This window comes from Siniperca chuatsi, linkage group LG9 (genome assembly GCF_020085105.1).
Source record: "Siniperca chuatsi isolate FFG_IHB_CAS linkage group LG9, ASM2008510v1, whole genome shotgun sequence".
NCBI lineage: Eukaryota > Metazoa > Chordata > Actinopteri > Centrarchiformes > Sinipercidae > Siniperca > Siniperca chuatsi.
In genome coordinates, this window is record NC_058050.1 from 14620452 (window position 1) to 14643135 (window position 22684).

The following is a 22684-nucleotide window of genomic DNA, read 5'->3' on the forward strand; positions in this document are numbered from 1 at the left end:
CAGTATTGTCCCAGGTGTATAAAATAATTGGGGCATTCAGAGGTTACAGTCATTTATATCCACTGCCGGTCTGTAATGATTCCAAAGGTATATTTCCATATATTACAAATAAGGACTTTAATCATTAACACTACAGAAATGTAAGATTACTGCTCCCGTTGCACTTTTGCCTCACATACATCTGTGTCTTTAAAAAGTCTATTTGTTTTACATTATTTGACAAGCATATATACTGTACTTGGATATTGTTAAATGGATAAACAAGATCTTTGGGGGTTCAATTTTCAGTCTCAGTGTGATATGATTTAAAGGTGAATGCTTTTACATCATGAGCGAGAAATATATTCATTTAGATTATGATGAGTATTAATTGAGACCCAGTGGTGGTGTGATAATTGAGGAGTTCAATTTATACATATTCATTACACCATAATGTGCTGTATATATAATCTGTGAAAGCTGAGCTGGAGATGCAAACAAGCTCCTAGTGAAATGTTTTAATTGGCCTGTTCTATTTCCATTTCAATAAGATGTCCCCTCCCCTCCTCTTCTCCTCCCCTCCTCCTCTCTCCTCTTTTGTCCCCTCCACTTCTCTCAAGCTGTCCTGTCTGATATTTGACGTGTTGGCTCCCTCTCGTCTTCCTGTTAATGGATCGGTTGACTCCATAATTTGGAGCTGTATGTGGAGAGATGTGACGAGTGTATGTGAACGTGCAAGTTTGTGTGCAATTGGATGCAGCAGGACAAGAGTAACACAGGAAGTTGAAAGAGGAGGAGATGGGAAGATGAAAGGAGAGACATGAAAGGAGATGGGACGAAGAGAGAAAAGTTGAGATTTCATGAACACTACAAGTGGAGCTCTGGCAACAGAGATGAGATGTACTTCTGATCAGAAGCCATTGCAGACTGACACCACCAAAACTGTAATCCAAAGTTATTCAGAATCGGGGCATCTTATCACCACTTTAATTCAAATACCAAGACAGTGACTTCTGAGAGTTTTCTAAGCTTGTTCAAATGTAAATCTATTTCAAACTAGATTGATACTAATGTGTGATGCCATAATAAACTAACATGAAATAAATCCTGAAAGTCAAATTCAAAGATGCTTAGAAGCAGCCTCCCATAAAGTCCACCTAATGATTATTATTTGACACAAAAACAACTGGAAGCCTTGATGCAGTCAGTTATATAGATACATAAAGCTGATTATAAAACAAATCAACATGTGTGGTGTTCATACTGTCTCATGTACATAATGTGTGCACTTTTGTCTGCAATATAAATGAAAGATTGAAACCACACTATTTGAAATAAATGAATGATACAAACCCCCCAAAAAGTGTAAATCTGTAATAACTTCTTGCAAACTGTAATAAAACAGTTTTTCCTCTGAAGGATGGAGAGGCATGAGAGCAGCTATGTTTACAAGTCATAATGTTCAGTGCTGGAGTCCCATCATTTCTGCACTACAAACAGCACTCTCTCAAGTCAGGAAGCACATTTGCTTCCTGACTTGACTGAATTGAGATTGAAGAGGAAGGAGGGAGGAAAATAGTATGGATGAGAAAGAGAAATGGATGAAAAGAAAACAGAGTAGAAAGGAAGAAATCCCTATCCTGTCTCCTTACTCTAACACTCCTCTTCTATCCCTTTCTTTTGTCTTCCTCTAGTTTGCTTACATTTCCCTTCTTCTTTCTCTCTCCTCTGTCCTTTCTTTTCCCATGTCTCCCATGTCTCCTGGCTTCCTGCTTCCCCTTCAACCTCACATTTCTCCTTCCTGCTTTCTCTCCTCCTCTTTTCCTCCCTATTTCACTGGATTCCCTATTTCTCTCCCCCCATCAGCCCTCTTTCTCGTTCCTCCCCCTTCCTTCATTCACTCCCCCCCCTCCCGTTCTTCTTTGTGTGCCCTGCCATTCTCCGTGCTGCCCCAGGCTCAGACATATGGCGCTCTCCTCTCTGCTATTGTCATCCATTAACACAGTTGTCGGTGGGAATTATAGACACATAGCGCAACATGCAAGGCTGTGCTCCAGCTTCTGATGCTGGAGACAGAACAAGGCAGGGAAAGATGTTAGGTGTCTTAAAACGGCAAGAAAAGAAATCTGATTCACTGCATTTCAAACATTACCTCAGATAAGAAATGTCTTGTATTAAAGATTAACAATATAACTTACATTACATCGTTTTAATGTAAATAACGTCCTTGACACATTCAATTGCTAACTAAGCAATCTATACCAGTTTAATGAAAACTTTCAAATGACCCTTTACTGAGAAAAATCCTCTGCCACATATACATGATGTATTCAAAAGTTTCTGGTTTCAGCAGGCTTGATATATAATAAAATCTCTTCAACCCTTAGTTGTTGATAGCTACAATGGCTGAACAGGCCCTCGCAGAGCGTCCAAGGAAAAGAAGTCCTTTTGTTGTTTTGACTGTCCAACACCCACCACCTGATGGTTGAATGATGACAAGGTTTGGTCCTTTGCAGAGGACAACAGCTGCTGTCAGCTTAGATTTACAACAGCTGCAGTTTTTTCCAAGTTTCACAGTTGTGAAAGTTAACAAAACATCCATAGAAACTTTTCAAACCACTCCGGTAGCATAATCTACTTCTTTGCTATCCATGCATATATGTTCCAGTTAGTGATGTTTACGTCACAATGTGGCTAATTACAACCATAGTTTGTTGCTGGTGCAGTTAGCTTCTTGCACTTTTCGTTTGTGACCAAACATAATTGCTTGCATTTGACCGTGAAGCAACCTCTTGGAAGCGCAGTGTTAAACCTTTTCACACTGTTATGGCAGAATGAACACAGCTGCAGCTAAATTGAATTAATTATTGGTAAGTTTAATTCAGGTGCGCCAGTTAGCAGCAGTGATATATTTACTAATTCAACTAACTTGCTCATTAGCTTCTCCAACATTCCATTGTGGGTCCCTTGAGCAAGCAAATGTAACTATTATTATAACTTCTTAGAGTTTGTTACACTATCGATATACAGTTTATGATTAGTGTCTTCAGAGTTTCCCTTTAAAATGTGAATGTACCATGAATTTGTTCGGTCTTATACATTCTGGCATTAAAGAAAAGCTGTTTGCAGTGTGGCATAAAAAACAAAATATGGGCTTTGTATAAAACATTAAAAAAACAAGACATGGCCATTCTGATTAGATGCTTCTCAGATAAAAGTAAAGTTTGCATCTCCTCTATCAGCAACAGACTTGATCACTGCAAGTTTGATTAGACTGGATGGAAAATCACAGCACAAACACACACACACAAACACACACACACACTTCTCCAAAGTTCTAATTAAAGTAATTGTGATGACAGAGCTTGGAGTGTGATGTAGAGTATTACACAGCAGTCACTATCACATTCACAATGATGTGTGTGTGTGTGAGAGAGAAAGAGAGAGAGAGACACAGACAGAGGGAGAGAGAGAGAGATAACAGCTCTATAATAATCAGTCTATAGGTAATGGAAGAGCAGAGAGCAGACAGCTTGTCCGCCAGCTAATTGTCAGTTACTGTACACAAATACACCTATGCGCACACACTTGCACTGATGCTAATCAAACCTTACAGTTGTTACATCTGATCAAATGTCAAAGTACTATTTAAAGATATTTTTCCTTTATTGTGTAGTATACAGTAGAGATATGGGAATTGCGGCGTTTGTTGGGTAATGTGGAGCAGCTGAATGAGAAACAGGTTTTTAATGACAACATGACAGCTGATCTCTAATTTGCAACATGAGAGTAAGAATTGGCTGCAGTTGCTGCTGCAGCGGTGATGCAGGATAGATGCCACTTTGTAAAATGGGTAGACTGAAAGGCACAGACTGACAGACAGTCAGGTATGGAAACAGACAGACAGGCATGCATGCAGAGAGACAGAGCCTGAGGTGCTGTGTTTGCATCTCTCCTTCATCGTCTGCAGATTTTGATTCTGTTTGAAGTTCTCCTTTTCTGCGATGGGTTTTGTTAAGTCTTGTCAGATTGTTCTCTCGCTTTTTTTCCTGAGTTGTCAGGACAAGATGTCTTTAATCTTCCTCATCCATCTGCAAAGAAAAGAGAAATACAGCTCTTTTCCTTTTTTCGCTGATAATAAGATGAAACCCACTAGCTGTGTCCATATTCCAATAATCTAAGGCTTACTTTGATATCATAGTTGTTAGAGAACATGTTAAAGAAATTGACATTTCAGATAGTGTGAGCAGACCAGAGGCATGTGGAGGAGCAGATTCAATAATTAAAAATGTGTCTTTACCTTATGCAGCAAACCTCTCACTCTCATACACGTGGGAGTTACATTACACTCATTACACAAAGTAATGTATTCTCCTTTAGACTGCGGACTCATATTTAATGACCAATTACAGTACTGAGAAAGATATTTCCCAGATGTAACATATTACATACTTTTCATATCACAGCCATTACAAAGGATGAGGGTGTCAGGGTAATTTGTTGTGAGTGAAAAATGGTAACAAGTATAAGCAAATAACATATTGCAGCACATCATATCAGTCTGTGAACAGCAGTGAGTTGTAGAAGTAGTTGTGCTTCTTAGTTTCACATAAAGTAGTCTTTGCAAGAAATGATCTTCAACACAACAGACAAGTACAACCTATAAGCATGTATTGTAATGGAATGCTACAGTAAATATACAGGCGCTAAAAACAAGTGAATGAGCATCTGTACAAACTATGCAAACTTCATAGAAGGATGTATTAGTTGGGGAATATATCCTTCTGTCAGTATCAAGCATTAAACATATAATGTTTCTGGTTGTTTGTCTCTTGCAGCTAATCTGCCACCGACTGTAACAGCACAAATTAAAAATCTACACAGAGAAGAGGAGAATTCAACAGAGCAAATAAAACAGCGTTGGACACAACTCAACTGAACATAAGTGCAGAGCAGAGAAAAGCGTCATTGAACGTCCTAATCTTCAGTGACTTTGTTGGAAAGATCTGGAATCCTTGACCGTTAAAGTTAATCTCATCATAATACGGGTCTATTTTCCAGCTCACAGTTTGCTGACAGAGGAAATCATCATGCTGGGGAAAACCAAGCGTTCGCACTTCAAATTACCGGTGACCCCAATGCACGCACGCACACACACACACACACACACACACACATTACAAAGACAAGAGCACAATCACAACATAAGCACTAACATAGAAAGATAGAGTAAATGAACAGATAAGAGCACATGCTGACACACACATGCACATATAGACACACACACACAAGTGTCCCTACCTGAAAACACTACCCTACAGTTTCATGCTTTCACTATTCTTGCAATTGCAATACTGAATATGCGCCATATTCCAGAAATCACCATCACATTTCTTTGGAAGACTCTGAGTTGACCATGTGGAGGTCAGGAAATCCCATCTCTTGTCAATGTTCTCCTTGAAGTTGGGCCTTGTTCCACAGACACTATCCACTATCATCAAATCACAAGCGTCATTCCCGCCTTCTTATAGCTTTACAACCCCATAAAAAACCTTTTTCATTTCAAGCTGGATCCAGACATGGATAAGCTCCTACATCTGGACACCAATTTGAAAATATATATTTGAGATATGAAAATGTAAAGCAATGTATAGAAATACAACGTTGTGTGCTCTAAACCGTACAAAAGAAACCATTAATTAATTAGATAATCAGTTGGTTAAGTAGTTTTATTTTGTTCTTAATTTTATGATTGTTTATCATATTAATGATTATGTTTTTATTTAATAATCAATAATCAAGCACTGAATTTATTAGCCCATTATGTTATTACTGATATGTTCGATCCCAATATTATCTTAACATGTTCTCCCCATTATTACCCTTATGTTTTTGCAAAATTATTGCTGCATTACACAAATGAAACCCAATTCAATTACAAAGAAATTACTTCATTATTACTATGTGATTACCAAATTGTAATGTAATGTGCTACCTATTTTCACACTGCCTTACTTTCATTGCCTGATTTGTAGCTTGGATTAGGAATAATCAATCTGATTTGACATGTGTGGTCTGAACATTCACTCTCTGTTATGTGTGAAAATTTTTATAGCTCAGCCCTTTAATTAAATTACTTTCCCATAATGAATGCTATTTTTAAAACATAGTGGCTAGTGAATATTTCAGTCTTTGTTGGGATGATATTTTCTTGTCTCCATTATAATTATTTACCAGGCTCACAGTCATCTTACACTTGTAGCCTTTAGGCAGCTCCCTTTGCAGGATCCACAATGAGGTCCCACTGGCTTTCTGTTTTGTTCAGGCACAGTTTGAACAAAATTTGTGTCCTGATAAAACAATGAAAAGTCTCACATAAACACACGGACACATACACACACAGGGGCCACTGTGAAAGACACTGTAGTGTGAAGAGAGAATGTGGCTGAGGCAAATGCAGGAAAAGCAGAGTGCTTAAAAAGTCACTTAACAATTTGGAGAGCTACTTAGTAAAGGTCATTATTGTACTGTGCATGTGTGCGTGTCCCTGTATATGTGCATATATCTGTGTGTCTGCCTAGTGAATACAACAATGCAGCCATTGTCAGCTATACCAGAGTGCAGTGAAACCATTAAGTGTCTGACAGAAGTGCTGACTGTAGATTACAGTGGCTTTAAATCTGAGCCAGGCATTATGAAGCCAGTGTGCTCCACAAAACTATGTGTCATTTTCAACACCCATGAATGTTGAATTGCATACAACACACAACATGTTGTGTTACTTATTCCAGACAACATTTTCTATTAGAAAAATGCATGGTGTCTCCACATGGGATTGATAATGGTGTGGATATCTGGTGCCAGTCAGAAAGTGACAGGTTTGATTCTGGCATCAGCAGAGCATCCAGCCTTGTTATATAAAATAAAACAAAATTTTAAAAAAATGTGAAATTCCATAATTTTTGTAAAACCGGGGCCTGTTTAACAAAAGTGATTTGTGAGCGCTGCTTATGTGCAAATTGCAAATGGTGGCAGTGTCACATTTCAGATATTATTGACACTGGCTAATTTTAGATAGATTTGCGAGTCCTACAGGTCTCAAGAGCATGCTCTTGCATTGGTTGCAAGTATGGCATTTGTTTTGATTTGTTAGACGTGTCACATGCCCAGATTTAGTGAAAAAGACCCCTGGCCTTAGTGCAAACCATTTTCGCACTTATTTGCCTATTTTCAATTATGCCTTAAAAAAAGGGCAACAAGAAAAGCAACAAGTGTCAGACTCTCTTTCCTGTAGACATCAATACACAAGAGGGCAGCCACTTCAACTGTATCAGTCAAGTTATATAGTTACTATTTGTGGTCACATGCTCAACACAAAGCTACAGATAAGGTAGTTTATTTATTATTATTATTATTATAATTACTATAATTTTCAAAATGGCCAACATCTTGCTTTAGAAAACAACTTATGTGGCCTCCCAAGCATAACACTGAAAATGTGTTGAATATGTAACATCCTGCCACAAACTGTGACTATGTATGATGAATACACTCATGCAACCATTTGCAACACAACAGAAGCTCCATTTAATGTGTTTCTGCATTGCACTACAGTATGATTAAATAATAACTCAAGTGTTACAAATCCACTCGAGACGGGGATTCCTTACAGCCTGAATGAGGACAGGAGTGGCTATGTGCAAATGGCTCAGATGCACAGTCTATACATCACGCCTGGCGATCAAATGTTTGATCTCAAGAGAAAAGGAGGAGAGAGAGCAAGACAAAAAGATTGAGCGGAAAGAGAGACTGAGAAAGCAGTTGGGGAAGAGAAAGAGAGATAAGCAGCATGTGTGCGCCTCTAACCACCAGCTGACACTCTTCATCTGTTGTGTTGTGTCTGCACGCCTGTTTCACCATCGGAGCACTGTGGGTTTGTCTGAATACATCAAAACAGCCAAAAACAGAGAGTGGTAAGAAATAACGTTTTCTTAGAGAGACTCCAGCATCAGCTTTCTGTCTCACTTTCTCTTTCTTTCATTTCTCTCTATGTAATATCATTTCCCCACTCTGTCCTGCTTTTACACCCCCCCCCCCCCCCCCCCACACACACACACACACACACACTTTCTCTCTCTGTCTCTCTCTCTCAGAAGCAGAGTTGGGAGTTGGGAGCAAAAGGCAAGAGACAGACAAGATAAAAGCTGTTTCCTGATTCTTCAGCTCTCAGCTTCTCTGCTGTCAGGCAAAAAGACAGCTAGTCAAGACAGAGAATTTCCTGCTAGATGTATCCCTGCACAGCTGCTGTCGCTAACAGGCAGACAGGCAGAGAGAAAAGAGGTGGAGGAAGACAGACAGAAGGACGGATGCAAAAGCAGAAAGGCTGGTAAGCCGATATGCAGACAGGTAGAAAAAGAGGCAGACAGAAGATGATCCTGCAGACCTTCACTCTGACCTCTTTGGTAAAATACAGACAAGTTTCTGTTTCATATGTAAAGACAATAAACTCCTTATTATAACATCTATTGGGTGGAAAAGAATGATAAAACATGTGAAAAATTTATTTGGAACTGTTGGGTCACAACGCAAGGGTCACTAACAATGACCACAGAGAGGAAAAACAAGTGATGAATGTAACACATGTAATAACCTAAACCTAATTCTAATCGTAACCTTAAAAGCAACTCTTGACCTTTAAACAGTCATTTGAAGTTGTGAGGACCGGCCAAAATGTCCTCACAATGTAGAAATGTCCTCAATACAATGGTTTAAAACTGAAATTGGTCCTCACAAAGACAGCATTACACACATAAACACACACCACCCCCGCCCCCACACACACACACTGATTTACTGGACACCATCATGGTAGCTAACAGTACGATAGTAATGCTTCCTGTAAGAGATTGAGAGAGTTTGTCTTTGTGTCTTCCTGTGGCTGTGATAGCTGGTGGTATACTGTATATACACATACATACAGAGACGTGCACGCATACTCTCACACACACATTTCTACCCTGACACTATCTTTTGAAGCCCTGGCCTCAAGCTTGTTGTCTTGCAATTTGTTTGTTTTATCTGTGGGGAAAGTGTCTCCAATTCTCCAAGCAGATATACCGTAGATGAACTGGAAGCATGACATGTTCACAAGGGCACAGAGCAGACTGGTGGTCTGATGAAGGTCTGGCTGTAATCTCACACACTTCACTTTAATACCAACAAATATCACTTGTAATAGAGTGAGTAGTGCTTAAATTTCCTGTGACTTCCACGCAAAGAAAATCTCTTGCTTTATTGAAACATTTGACAGCAGGGATATTTAAAAGACTTAAACTTCTTTGTATTTCCACTGCGTTCAGGTTAACCAAACTGACTCACCATATTATGGTCCTGCATATGTCCATGCCCTCAATCAAGCTGTGCTGACACTTTGGTGACCTGTATGTATGGTCATGCAGGCAAAACTTTGAAAGATTTTTGATGTTGCAATGATCTGTTTTCAGAGCTGTAACACATTTATATTTACTGTATAATGCAAATTTGACAGTTCCTTAAGTTGCTTCACAATTAACCTTCCCTCAGTGAGCCATTAAAAGGCTTTTGTTGTGAAGCAGCTGCAGGAAGTGTTGACTTAGTCACTGAGGTTAACGACTCCTTGTTCCAAGAAATGTGTCTACTGTAGGTGCTGACATTTTTCAGCACATTTTTGTTAGCTCATCTATTATTAAATATTTCACAAGAAGAATGGGTACAAACAAACAACTGAATAAAGAAGTGGAGGCAACAGGTATTATTACATTTTGGATTATCACTTTAGTCCTTCAATCTGTAGTCAACACCTTTTACTGTTCCACTTGTATGGAAACATGATCTGAGCCACATGACGGTGGCAGAGTACAGTTATCCAGCCTGATGAAAATTCAACACGTGTTTCACATTTATTACATTTTATAACACATCCTTGTGCTTCTCTCTCAGTGTTTCCCTTATGTGAGAATGTACTTAAGCACTGCCACTCTGCTTAATGAGTACACACCCGAGTACACATGTGCATACTCCCTCTGTCACACACAAACACACACCCTCTCGCACTCAAACACCCAGTCTCACGCTTTTTGGTTGCAGATGCCATACAAATATACATCAGTCACACTGTTCAGTTCAATCTTACATGTTCCACTTTAATTATTCAATAACAATTTCTAAATGTGGTCATGTGTAGTGACGTTGATGGTGTTCCTAAAGCACTGCCAAAAAGACAAACTTACTAAGTGATTTATCTTGTATTCTCACTCATCAAGCTTGTGTTGAGTCACTTAAATTCACATTACAGCGCTGCACACGCCATTATCAGCACATTTCCAAGCCTCTTAGGACAAACAAGACCTCACAAGTTGATCACAGCATGACACATGTCTGCACATCATCTCCCTGATAACGATTTATAAAGGGGTTGGTGCCACCTTGAATGATGCCAAATAGTCCAACCAGTGTAAAACATGTTTGTGCATGCCAGTTGTGGTGACAAAAGTCACTTACACAGTGAGATTACCTGCTGAGACTGAGCCAGTATTACTTATACATACAGCAGTCTAGACCCTCTCTTCATGAGGGGAGTCATTTGTTCTTGTTTAAAATTTTAACTTTCAGGTCTGTAATAGCGCAACCATGGTGCTTCATAGCTGCCAAAGGTTGATGATTTTCCTGACAGGGGCAGTTATTCTGTGTTGGGACTCCACAAATGAATGAATTCATTTGGGTGATTGTTAACTGAACTTTTGTTAGGAAACTGCATTCTCTTTTGTCCCACAATCCTGAGAGCCATTGAACGCCGCATTGGCCAATTTGACCTGTGACCCAGATGTCACCAGGTCAATAAAAAGGTCAGCGATCATTTGTTCTCTCTGTTTCTCCTAGAATCCCTCACTGCGGCAGACAGCTGTGGCTGTCTCCCTCTCAGTGTTTATTGTTGTAACGTGTTTATATGTTCAGTTCATGTTAGTTATGTTATGCTCTACACAGACAGTCTTTGCATGCTAACTAACTCCTTTTAACTTGGCACCGTTATCCTTAAAAGACCATACACATACACCTCTAATTTGACTTAAACACAACCACACACACGGCGGAGAGTAACTTTACTTTGTTTCTGACCACGTGGGTTCATGCTCGTGCACGCTAGACATACAGAGGCAGAACATAAAAGAAAAGAAACATACACACATTCCTTTTGGCACGCACCCAGACCTGCGCGCACACACACACAGTTATTTATGATTATCTTTGATAATTCTGATATGCCATATCTGCCATAATTAATTGATATGCACCTACACAAGTGGTGCCCCCCCTAACCATTGTAAATCCCAACATCTGTCACTGTCCCAAACATCATAAACTGGTGGTACCAAGAAATGTCTTTGCTCAACTTGCCTTATCCTTAACTTCCTATCAGACAGGATGGCCAGACATGTCCCATGAGAGTACAACTTCTTCATGACTTCCTTCTTTTATGATATAATTCACTTGACACCAGTGGGGTTTTTTTCTGACACTGTCTGAGCTAAAGAAACATACAGGAAGAAAACTGTCCCATCAGACATTGCTGCTTTCTCTCAATGGAGCTGATATCGTTCTCTCATCCTTTTTTCCCCCCACATCAACATCATTTTTGTCATCCCCTCTCTTGTGTCTGTCTTTTATATAGTGATTCTCTGACTGTGGATGGTCTCTGTTTCTCTACTCTCTGCCTTCGGGATGTAGGCCCTTGTTTTTTGTCTGTGTGTGTGTCTTTGTGTGAGATGTGTGTGTGTATATGCAGTGTGTGTGTATCCCCTCCAACCCCAAAGGGGCTTGTATATGAGTCTGGCCCTCTCTGCCTGCCATTGTTATGCCAGCTTTGTGCCTTTGAACAGCTGTGAGTGTGTGTTTATGCCCATAAATGTGTGTATGTGTATAATGCATCTGTGTGTGAGTGCATGTGCCGAGTGTGCATTTGAATACCGTATGTGTGTACATGTTTATTGTGTGTATGTGAGTGTGTGTACAACTCTTTTCTGCCAAGACCTGGCTCCTCTCTGTGTCCGTCCATTGTGTCTAGTGTTGTGTTCAGTGACTCTGGGCATTTGGCCGCTATAGAGGACAATGCAAAACAGACAATAGTTGGACAATAGATGGGATACTCTGTGGCACACCCGGATGAGACACCTAGCATGTATTTACAGCACCAGGAGTTTGAGTGCACATCACAATCTGTTCTCATGTACCATCTCTCCAAACCCTTCTGCAATTCTCTATTGTGTACAAGATGTAATGTCCTAATCATGGCATGTAATAATACCTAATTAATTATACTGTATATTGCAGTGCTTAAAAAGCATCAGGTCCAAATCTGACTGGCAGCCAAGGCTGTAAGATGTGTGTGTGTGTGTGTGTGGGGGCTATTTAGGCATCTAGCTATCATGCTATACATCTCCCCTCCCCCTCCAATGACCTCCTTCGTCCAGCAGAAGCCAACTGGCAGCTTGACATCCTGTATCTCAAATCTATTAGTCATTCTTTCTCCGTTGCTCCATCCATCTCACTGTCTCAATAAGCCATCAGTGGTTTTGGTTCTGATCCAAATCAATCCTGTTCTGACACTGACCCAAATCATTCATCTCTCCCTGCTGTCTCTTTCTATCTTTCCGCCTCTCTAACAGTAGGCGTGTGTAGCCAGCTGCCAGCTAGCATCAGTCATGTTGTCAGGGTCTGGCTCTGGGGCTGCTTTTGGCTTTGAGGGTAAGTTCTGCCACGGGTTTCTTTTAAACTCTGTCCCTAAACAGCCTTGATGCACTGACGGCATTTAGCAGTGTTGGCCTTGTCACATGGTTTCGGAAACCAACTTTAGGCTGTGCATGCAAAAGTATTTCAATGACAATTTCTTTGATAGAAAGTAGTTCCAATACAAAAATCCAAAGTCTGTGATTGCCCTTTAAATATTCTGTTTTATTATGACAATTTTGTCAAATTCAAGAAACTTTTAAGAGCAACTTAACAGCGATATCATGAAAGCAGGAGCTCTTATTTTGAAAGTGAAATGTGGGTAGGAAATGTACAGTAAAACACCAAGAGTATCAGCATGAGAATGCCAAAATGTTTTCCTTTGTTTTTCTTCCAAACAAAGCAAAATGTCACATTTCATGTCATTTTAGCACCTGGCTGATAAGGACACAAGGTTTGTTAGTATTGTGTTTCAAATTGTGTTTAATATTGAGTAATATTATAATGTATTTTCATAGTTGTACTAAGTTTGAAAGTGAGTGTGTGTAAGCTAGATAGGATGGTTTATTAGCTCAATGTACCACAATTTCTATTGTGCTAACCAGCAGTAAACATTCCTTGGTTAAGTTGGCTTTGCTAGTCTCAAGAAATGTTGCACTACTGCAGTAGCTACAGTAGCCTATTTTATCATGTTTAAATTAAAGGGGATAAAGCTGCATTTCATGTGTGATTTGCACTGACAATTTTTATTAGGTTTTATATGATTGTAGCTAATAAAAAAAGACCATTTCATGTGTGTAGCACTCTATCAGAGCTTGTAATTTTATTAAGTTAAAAGGTGGTAATTCACAACTGGTGTATAACTAGTAATTCATTAGGAGTCTCATAATACAATATATTAGAGTTGTGGTCTAATAAGGTATTATTGGGAGATTATAAGGCTACAGTGCTATATACTGTTAAAATACTAAAGGATGGTAATGCTTTTATTTTTGATTTCTCTTATGGTGTGCTCATGGAGCCACAGAACCTTGTATTTTACAGAACATTAAAACAACTTCTGTGAACCATCAGTACTCCAGAGTGTGTCAGTACACCATGACATCACTGGTGGGTGTTGTTACAGGTGTAACAAAGCACACCTTTAACCACATCCAAGAGGTGCAACAGACTTGAAACTTTCCACCAGAGTGGGCAGTTAAACACAGTTTGGTTGTAAGTTACTCTTTAAGGAGGGCAATTTTCTGGATCTTTGCTGTTATCTTTTTCTTTACACACTGCTAAACAAAAACCTTATTGCCTTTCATGCCTGTAAATGTTTTGATCACTCATGTTACATTAATCATGGTACTTTTCTATTTGCAGTACTCCTACATTTTAGTCTTTTGTTACTCAAGTGGTTGGTTAAAGCTCCTCACTGGAGAAAAAGTCCTTTTTGCTGATGTGGTCGGTATGGTAATGCACAGCATGAACAGCTGTTTCAGGTTCATAAAGGCACAGACAGTGATATCTCACTGAAAAAGCTGAGCTGCATCTTAGTGCCTGGCTCATATTTTATTTTGAGATGTTTGTGGTCTTTGAACATAATGTTGAATCACACAAGTTCATTGTCTTGACCTGTGCATCAATACTGTCTCGCAAACAGCTGTCGAACTCCTCAGACTCCGTGCCAGAGCAAGTACAATGGTTAGCTAAGTACCTAAACTAACATCATGTTCTCCACGCCAAAGATCTGAGTCACATAAAGTTAAAATTAGATTTTGACTGTAAGAGCAGCTGCATTGTGCAGTTAGTATGTTTTTGATTCCTGTCTTCTCTTCTTCTTTCTTTGCTGTGGTTAATATTATCCTTTTTTCTCTCCTCTCCTGCAGCAAATGTCATTTACTTTCTGTCTACTCTCCAGGTACTCCAGAAAAGACTCTTACAAAAGATTCACTACCACCCACTCATGTCGTCTTTCTCTGTTGCCCTCTCCTTCTCTCTCTAAACCCCACCTTTTCCATTTCTCTTTCTCCCTCCTTCCCTCCCTGTTTCTCTGAGATCAAATACAATCTATCTACCCGACATGACAAGCAGTTAACAGCTCTTGCAGGCCTTATAGATTAAAAAATGTAAAACTATTCTGCTTTTTTAGACGTATTTTCCACCAAAGCCCACAGAGTCTCCTCCAGATTTAATTGGCCCTATAAATAAACCGTTCTGCTGCAAAAGCCGTTTAGAGGGAGAGAAATGGGAGGGAACACACACAGAGAGACAGACGGTGAGATGCAGCGATAGAAAGACAGACAGCGAGGACAGACAAAGAGTGAGGGTGTGAATTACCACAGAAGATGAATGTAATTCTCTAAGTCTTGCCTGAGCAGTGTTCAGACAACTGACTTGGGATGCAGACAGACAGTGATGGCTTCATCAGAGCAGCTGAGAGAAGGAGAGGTGTGTATGCATGAGAGAAAGAGGATCTGGGTGTGCCTCACAAGGAGACGGAGGTGACGGAGAGAAACAGATGCCGAGTGAGGAAAAGACCAACTTGCAGAAAAAGAGAAGAAGCAAGAGATGGGGAGGTGAAAAGAAACAAAGACAAATGTCTGTGTGTTTTTATGTGATTGTGAGAAAATAAACATTTTACATTACATAAGTCTTGCAGTTAATACCGAATTGGCAAAGGTTAGAATGTTAGCATTTTGTCGAGGCTGTCAAAGATAATCTGTAATTTGTAATACTTCCATACACTATATGGCCAACAGTATACAGAAACCCCTGGCTGCTAGGTCTCTTACGCCCTGTTCACACACACACACACACACACACACACACACACACACACACACACACACACACACACACACACACACACACACACACACACACACACACACACACACACACACACACACACACACACTCCAACACTCGGGGTGCAACAGGCTGTCATTCATTGTGAATTGAATTTCCAAATAATATCCTGGCGACGCCCACCGTGCTTCAAAGTTCAAAAGTCACCCAGCAGCGTGACCTGAAGTTGTTTGATTCCCTTGGAAAAATGGAAGGACATCTGCTTTCTACTCCTACTCAACTACGGAAAAGTACTTGATAAATGTAAATGGACTGCATTTATATAGTGCTTTTTAGCTAAAGCACTTTTTTTTGCCTCTTATTCACCAATTCACACACACACACACACACACACACTGATGGCGGCATGCTACCATGCAAGGTGCTGACCCAACCATCAGGATCAATTTGGGGTTCTGCCAAAGGACGTTTCGACATGTGGACAGGAGGAGCTGGGGATCGAACCGCCAACCCTGCGATTAGTGGATGACCCACTCTACCTCCTGAGTTACTTCAAACAAAATGGAAGAAAAACTGATCGTTGAGGTCAACTGCTACTCCATTCAATATGATATACCTTCAACAATCTACCAGGACTTAAATAAGAAAGATTATGCAAGGAAACACTTTGTTGTGTATCAGTATATAGGCAACCAGAGAAAATACTGCCCAATCAGCGATAAGTATGTAAACACACCTGCAAACTTCATGCTACTTTGAGTCTGTATGTGTGAACAGGGCCTTAGGTCCAATTAAGAGAAATCTAAATGCTCCAGCATACAATGATATTTTTGACAATGTATTTCCAACTTTGTGGCAACAGCTTGGGGAAGACCCTTTCCTGTTTCAACAGGACAGTGCTCCCATACACAAAGAGAGGTTAATAAAGAAATGGTTTTCCCAGTTTAGGATGAACTTGACTGACCTGCACAGAGCTCTGAGCTCAACTCCATCGAACACCTTTGGGATGAACTGGAAGACCCATCATCAGGGGCCGACCCCACTGATGCTCTTGTGGCTGAATGGGAGCAAATCCCTGCAGCCAGGTCCCAAAATCTTTTGGAAAGCCTTTCTCTTAGCAGGGTGGAGGCGGTCATAGCACCATTTTAAAGTACATGGTTTTGGAATAAAATGTTCAACAATCTCATTGGGGAGGGGATAAAGATGTAATGTTCAAGTGTCCACATACATCTGGCCATTTGATGTATCTTCCACTTATGATCCCTGTTCCTTTTTGCTTTCACAGTCTTCTTGTGTTTGTTTATTATGCTTTTGAGAGTTTACAACATTAATTTTGATGCACCTGCAACAAAACCTGTGAATCTCAGGTACTAAGGCATCTGTACGCAAATGACTCATTAATTTGAATACCTATTACTGTAGAAGTATGTGTGGTTTAATAGACATTTGAAAGTCAGATTTTTTTATGAGCGAGTTTTCAACAGCAACATAAGGCAAGTTAAAAAATAGAATTGCTGCTGCATCAGTCACATAAATGGGATAATTGTGTAATGTTGCAAGAGGAAAAGCCCAAAAATCAGGATGACATATGCCAAATATATGCCAGAAACATTATTGGCAAAGAGGAACAATGGTCACAATATAGAAAAAATAGTTCGTCCCTTGAATGTGTGTATACATGAAAACATTAGTGTTTATGTAAGACATTTGTATTTGCATATTTATGTTTATGAAAAAAGCTGAGAGAGAGAGCAAGCATTGACGTGAGATTTGTGTGTGTTTGTGTGTGAGAGACAGAAACAGAGAGCAATCATTGCCGCGCAGGGTGTTGACTCTACAGGGATGTGCAGTAACATGCCGTCTAATTAACAGTGTCCTCTCGGTGGTGAGGCTGGTTCCCACAGCCCCAACAGCCATGATTAAAAGAGATGCCCTCAAAGGACAGGAAGCTCTTCCAATTCACTCCAGATACTTCCTGGATGCTGTCCATACACAATCAACCATCTCATCTTGACCAGAACGGACGCTCTTTTAACTCTGTGACTGGGTCCTTCTCAAGTACACACACCCTTTTCTCCGTCTTTCTCTCTCGTTCGCTTCATCTGTGTGCCACTTTTTTCTCTCTCTGCTCTTCTTTTCCCATAAACACTCCTTCTTTTCCCTCCCCTCTCACTTCTCTCACCCTTGCTGTCTGCCAAGGCTTCACATCAAAGCTGATGAGTGGATTCTAACTGTTCAGTAGGCAGTATTTTATCCTGCTTTGTGTGAAGAGACCAAAATAATCAGCATGAATATGGAAAAACCTGGTTCTATGGTAATATCCAGCCCAGTAATATCCATATCAGTCAAACTAACTTGGCTTAATTTGACTTACATACAAACGGATGGCAGCACTTTACTCCAAAGTCCCCTTGGCTTAGAGTCACATTGTAAACACTGACTTTGACTTATGTGTATAAATATACAAACTTGTCAAGGTTGTTGGCTCAGTGCTGAAATTGACTCACAGAAAGCAACAATTTACTTCATTTCTGTTGTTTTCTTGGCACCATCTCCACCTCCTGATGTAAAGGCTCATCACCTTTGTTTGACTCCTCCGTACACTACTACTACTCAAGGTTGTTGGCTACGTGTTTCGAAGCCGTTTTAGGAAGTTTCTTCAGCAAGGTCTCCAACTTGAACTTAGTAGTAAAGCTGAATTAAATTAGTCTCTTGTCCTTGGGCTCAAGTTTTCTTAAAATATACTCATTTGGGACATCAGAAGTTTTAGGTTTTATATGCATTTAGAATCCCTATGAAACAATATTTAAACATTCGATTATAATATCAATACTTTTATGAACCAGGTTGATGCCACAGTGTTAGGAGCACATTTCTGAATCAACCGGATGATGATTAACACTGACAGTTACAGTTAACAAGAATAATTGTAAAAAGGGTTACATATCCTTTTAAAAACATTAATTAAAGAATTAAGGCTCGGTCAGAATAGAAAGTGGCACTGCTAGGTTGATCTGTCGTCCTCGTGAAGTACACGTAGCAGTTACTTGAAGCTAGCTCTAGACAGTCAGAATAGCTGGCTTGCTAACTGATAATTAGAAAGCTAGCTAGCTTGGTTGCTAACCAGACAATTATTTAACACAATTTATTCAAGAGACGTATTTTTACCATTGCCTCCTGTCTCAGCTGCAAACTATGCCTCTTTTTTAGAGCAGTTTATGCTCCAGCAGCACAGGGTTATATAAAAGTGAACGGTGCAAAAAAGGTAATTGGCTATGATAGCTTCCTCTGTTTTGTACTCTCTGGCTCTTTGTTCCCTCAGAACCACACTATCAAGAAGGTTCGCTATTAGTCAACATATCAAATTCACGTGTAATTTTCCAAACTTGAGCAAAAGATTTGCGCAAATTCACTTTTTTTCACTGATTTTGTTAGAATAAATTAGCTGTTTTAAATGAAAAAATAAGTAAAGAAAATAAATAAAGATTTTCTGGGATTTTCTTGATGCATGCTCTAAACTTTATTTTCAAATGTAACCCCTCCCCCCAGCAAATCACATGTATATTATTTTAGCATTTATGAAACATCATTTCAAAGCATAAACAATATGGTCTGCTGACATGTCAAATATGCCACCTGCAGTGTGTCATACAAGCCTCAGATTAGCAGCTACAAATGACACATTTCAGTAAATTGCTTCCAGCATGCTTGAGCTTTAACTTCAATCAAAGTCTCCTACAAACCCTGGCCACACTGGTAAGCTATACCCTGGTTTCATAAATTCTGAGGTAGAGATGACAAACAAGGTATCTGCCATTTGGGGTCTTCACCTCTAGAAATAATAAGTTCTGAGTAAGCATATTTTGATACTGCAGTATTAGGAGGAATCCCTATGGCTCAGTGGATTAAGTCCTTCACAATCTTGTACTTTTTCCAGTTCCTCAGTGAAATGAATTAAGCAGAAATGCTTTTTATGAGGCAGAAAATGGAGGGAGAAATAAAGGAGGACTGTAACAGATTGAGGGAGAAAGGGGGGGGGGGTGAAAAGACATATTTCTCTCTCAAAGATTGATAAAAGAGAGATATTTCTGTAACTCCAGGCTAATTCAATGAGTAGTGCCAGATCTCACTGGGGATTTACAGGCCTGGCTTCAAAACAATTAGCTGGAGAATGGGAGCCGTTTAAAAGACAAGGAGACGAGGAGATCTTAATACAGCTGTGGGTATTTCCCCATGGAGGAGTCATTTTTACAACCTCCTTACAGAATCTCTCTCTCACTCTAATACTGCTAGCCGGTCTCATTTCACACAGAAGACAATTTTTTGAAAGCTGCTGTGGGGAAAAGAGGATAGAGGAAGAGAAAAGGAGAGTACAGCCGACAGAAAGTGAGGAGAAATAAAAAAAGAAAGAGACATGAGAGTGTGAGGTCTGAGACAGTGTAAGAGAGAGGAAGGGAGAAACTTTTAGAGACAGAGAGAGAGAGATGAAAACATAATTGGAAGAAGGGAGTGGGGAAACAGAGGGCAGAAAAGAGAGAAGGGCAAGCTTAAAAAGTGAGACAAACAGCAACAAAAAGAGACAGAAACAGAAAGAAACACCCCAAGAAATAGATAAGGCTTAGCAGCAGAGCAGGTTGTCGTTGTCTGGGGAGCTGGAAGATTGAACATCCCTTTCACTTTATGAGGACTTCCTGCTTGCTGCCCTCAGTATGCCAAGGGCCAATCAGTGAGTCCATCTGTCCGTGGGGGCCAATCAGTCAGAGCGCAGAAGAACTAAGTCAGCATGTCCTTGTCCACACAGGTAATCAAAGACACTGTTAAACCTCTACCACTGTGAATGGCTTTTCGCATGCTCTTAAACCAGGATTTTCCACACTGTAGCACTCACAATAGAGACTGCCTCGAGCTAGCTTAGCCCCTTTTCACATGGTAGTGGCTAACTGTGGGTTATTGTACTCTGTTAACCCTTTGACTTTAACCCTAGGCGCTAATGCAGCGTTCATGTGGAAGTTACCATATTTATCAGTTTCCGAACTTGTTAATACCTTTCATGTCAACATTCCAACTTTAATTACAACTGAGAAAATGAGTTTCCTGAAAGCTCTGGTATATTGGTGCTAAATAATAAATAAGTGTATTAAAAAGCAAACTTACATAAGCCTCATGTTAGACAAAGTCAGTCGTTCAAGGTAATTAAATGCAAATTTAAGGCTGCACTCATATTTTTAAACAATGACATGATAATAAGATAATATCACTCGACTCTGCAGTTGCCCAAAACTCCATTGACCTTTTTAGCGTCTTTTGGCTAATTGTTTTGGTTTTATGGACTGTAACTTTAGTGTTTTGGTTGACTCTCACCTCTCTCATCAAATGCATTTCCATCCAACAGGAAGTTGTTTTTAGCAACAAAAACTCTGATAAACCCACTGTACGCTAACTGCCCAGCACCAAACACCCGACAGACAAATTTAGCATCTAGCTGGTGAACATGGTAGAGCAATTAGCAGTTAAAAAGCTAGATATTTACCCTAAGGAGTTGGTGGAGACTGAAACAGAGCTGAAAGCAATGAATGCTCATGTTGCTCCGTATCTGTTGGATGTATACAAATATGCAACTGCCTACTAAAAAGTTCATACAAGCAACTCTGCAATCACACGCACACATGAGCACTACCTTCTATCCCATGATGGGATCAGGGCATAAAGGCAAGAATAACTCAGGGCTAATAACTTAATTAATGTACACAAAATATTATTAACACTGCATTACACAGATTTTTTTTTAGACATAATATTCATGTTGTGCTACTTTTTCCTCTCGTTTTTGCTATGATATATTATGCCTGTCAAGCCAATAGTGTCTCTTTACAAGTAGCTTTTTTGTGTTGTCTGAAAGTGACACAACTGGGAAAGATACAGTAGAGGTTTCTCTACTAGCTCAATTTGATGCCAGTAATGGGCCAAAATACCAAAATCCTGCTAGTGCTATCCATTACCGTAAAGTGATAGCCACCTGTGTATCACTGCAAGCTTACATTTCCAAAAAGCAAACATCTCTGCAAGTGATAAAAGAAAAGAAATCAAAACAATTCCACTCGGGACAGTAATGCCACTGGCTACAGCTGCATTGCAGAAAGGATTAGTGGGATCAATCACAGACGACGATTACTTCTTTTTTTTTTTTTTTGCCAATTGACACATTAAGCAGGCCTCCAGGAAATTAGGAGTCCTATTTGACCTGAGCCCTAACTTTAAACAAAGTTTTGTCCAGCTATGTTTTTCTATTTCACAAACAAAAAAACAAAATGTGATTGATACTTAATGTCAAAGATTTCATATCGTCCTGACTACTGTAATGTCCTGTTGACCTGTCTTAAACAAAAAGAGTTAGAACAGCTCTATTGTGCCCAGTGTGTGCTGCAATGTAGCCTTAGAGATTTTCCTGTCTTATTAATCAGTCTTTTGTCTTTTATCCATCTTGATTTTGTAGCATTTTGTAACATTGTTATTCTTATTATAATTATTATCAATATTACTCAGTAACAAACACGTCTGTTGCACATCCTACCTACAGTATATACACATACAGCAGTTCTCTATGGTGCAGCAGCCCATGTCTTCAGACTACTCCCACTCACACCTCCTCCTCTCAGTATGATAAATGGACATCTCCCTGGAAAGTAAACAACAAAGTCATCCAACCTAAACCCTACCAGTCACTGTCACTTTCAGGGATATAGAGTCACAGGTTACAAGTAGCAGAAATACAGTTATTAGACATTTAGACACATTGCAATGAAAACATGTAACAATGTCACACCAGAAGGTGATAATGACCTGAGGCTTTCTTCTGACCGGTAGTGTTCATGGAGGAAAAATGCCTTTTTAAATGTTGTCTGTTTCATTATCTTTGTTGACTAAGCAGAGTATTGTAAAGTTTCTCCTCTCTAGAATAACAGTATTTTGTAGGAATTAGAGCTCAGATTGTTAGACCGTACCTAAATATATTTCTCCCTCTTTTCTGCCTCAAATTGTACTGAGAAACCTTATGAAGCATGTTTATTTTTTTTGGCTGTATGATACACTGCATGATATTTTCTTGCTTTTGTAACATTATTGTTATTTTCAATATCAAAGTATCATATTT

General features: G+C 39.6%; 2 long non-coding RNA genes across 2 annotated transcripts in view; both read right to left on the bottom strand.

The window, feature by feature from the left end:
• Window positions 1-22684, bottom strand: part of LOC122881306 — a 105399-nt gene that overhangs the window by 56043 nt on the left and 26672 nt on the right. The gene's annotated exons all lie outside the window — the stretch shown is intronic.
• The window catches only part of LOC122881308, a 30304-nt gene continuing 9890 nt past the window's right edge, over window positions 2271-22684 (bottom strand). Inside the window, exon 3 of the long non-coding RNA XR_006379144.1 lies at window positions 2271-4070. This is a non-coding gene — a long non-coding RNA (uncharacterized LOC122881308). The remainder of the gene's footprint in view (window positions 4071-22684) is intronic.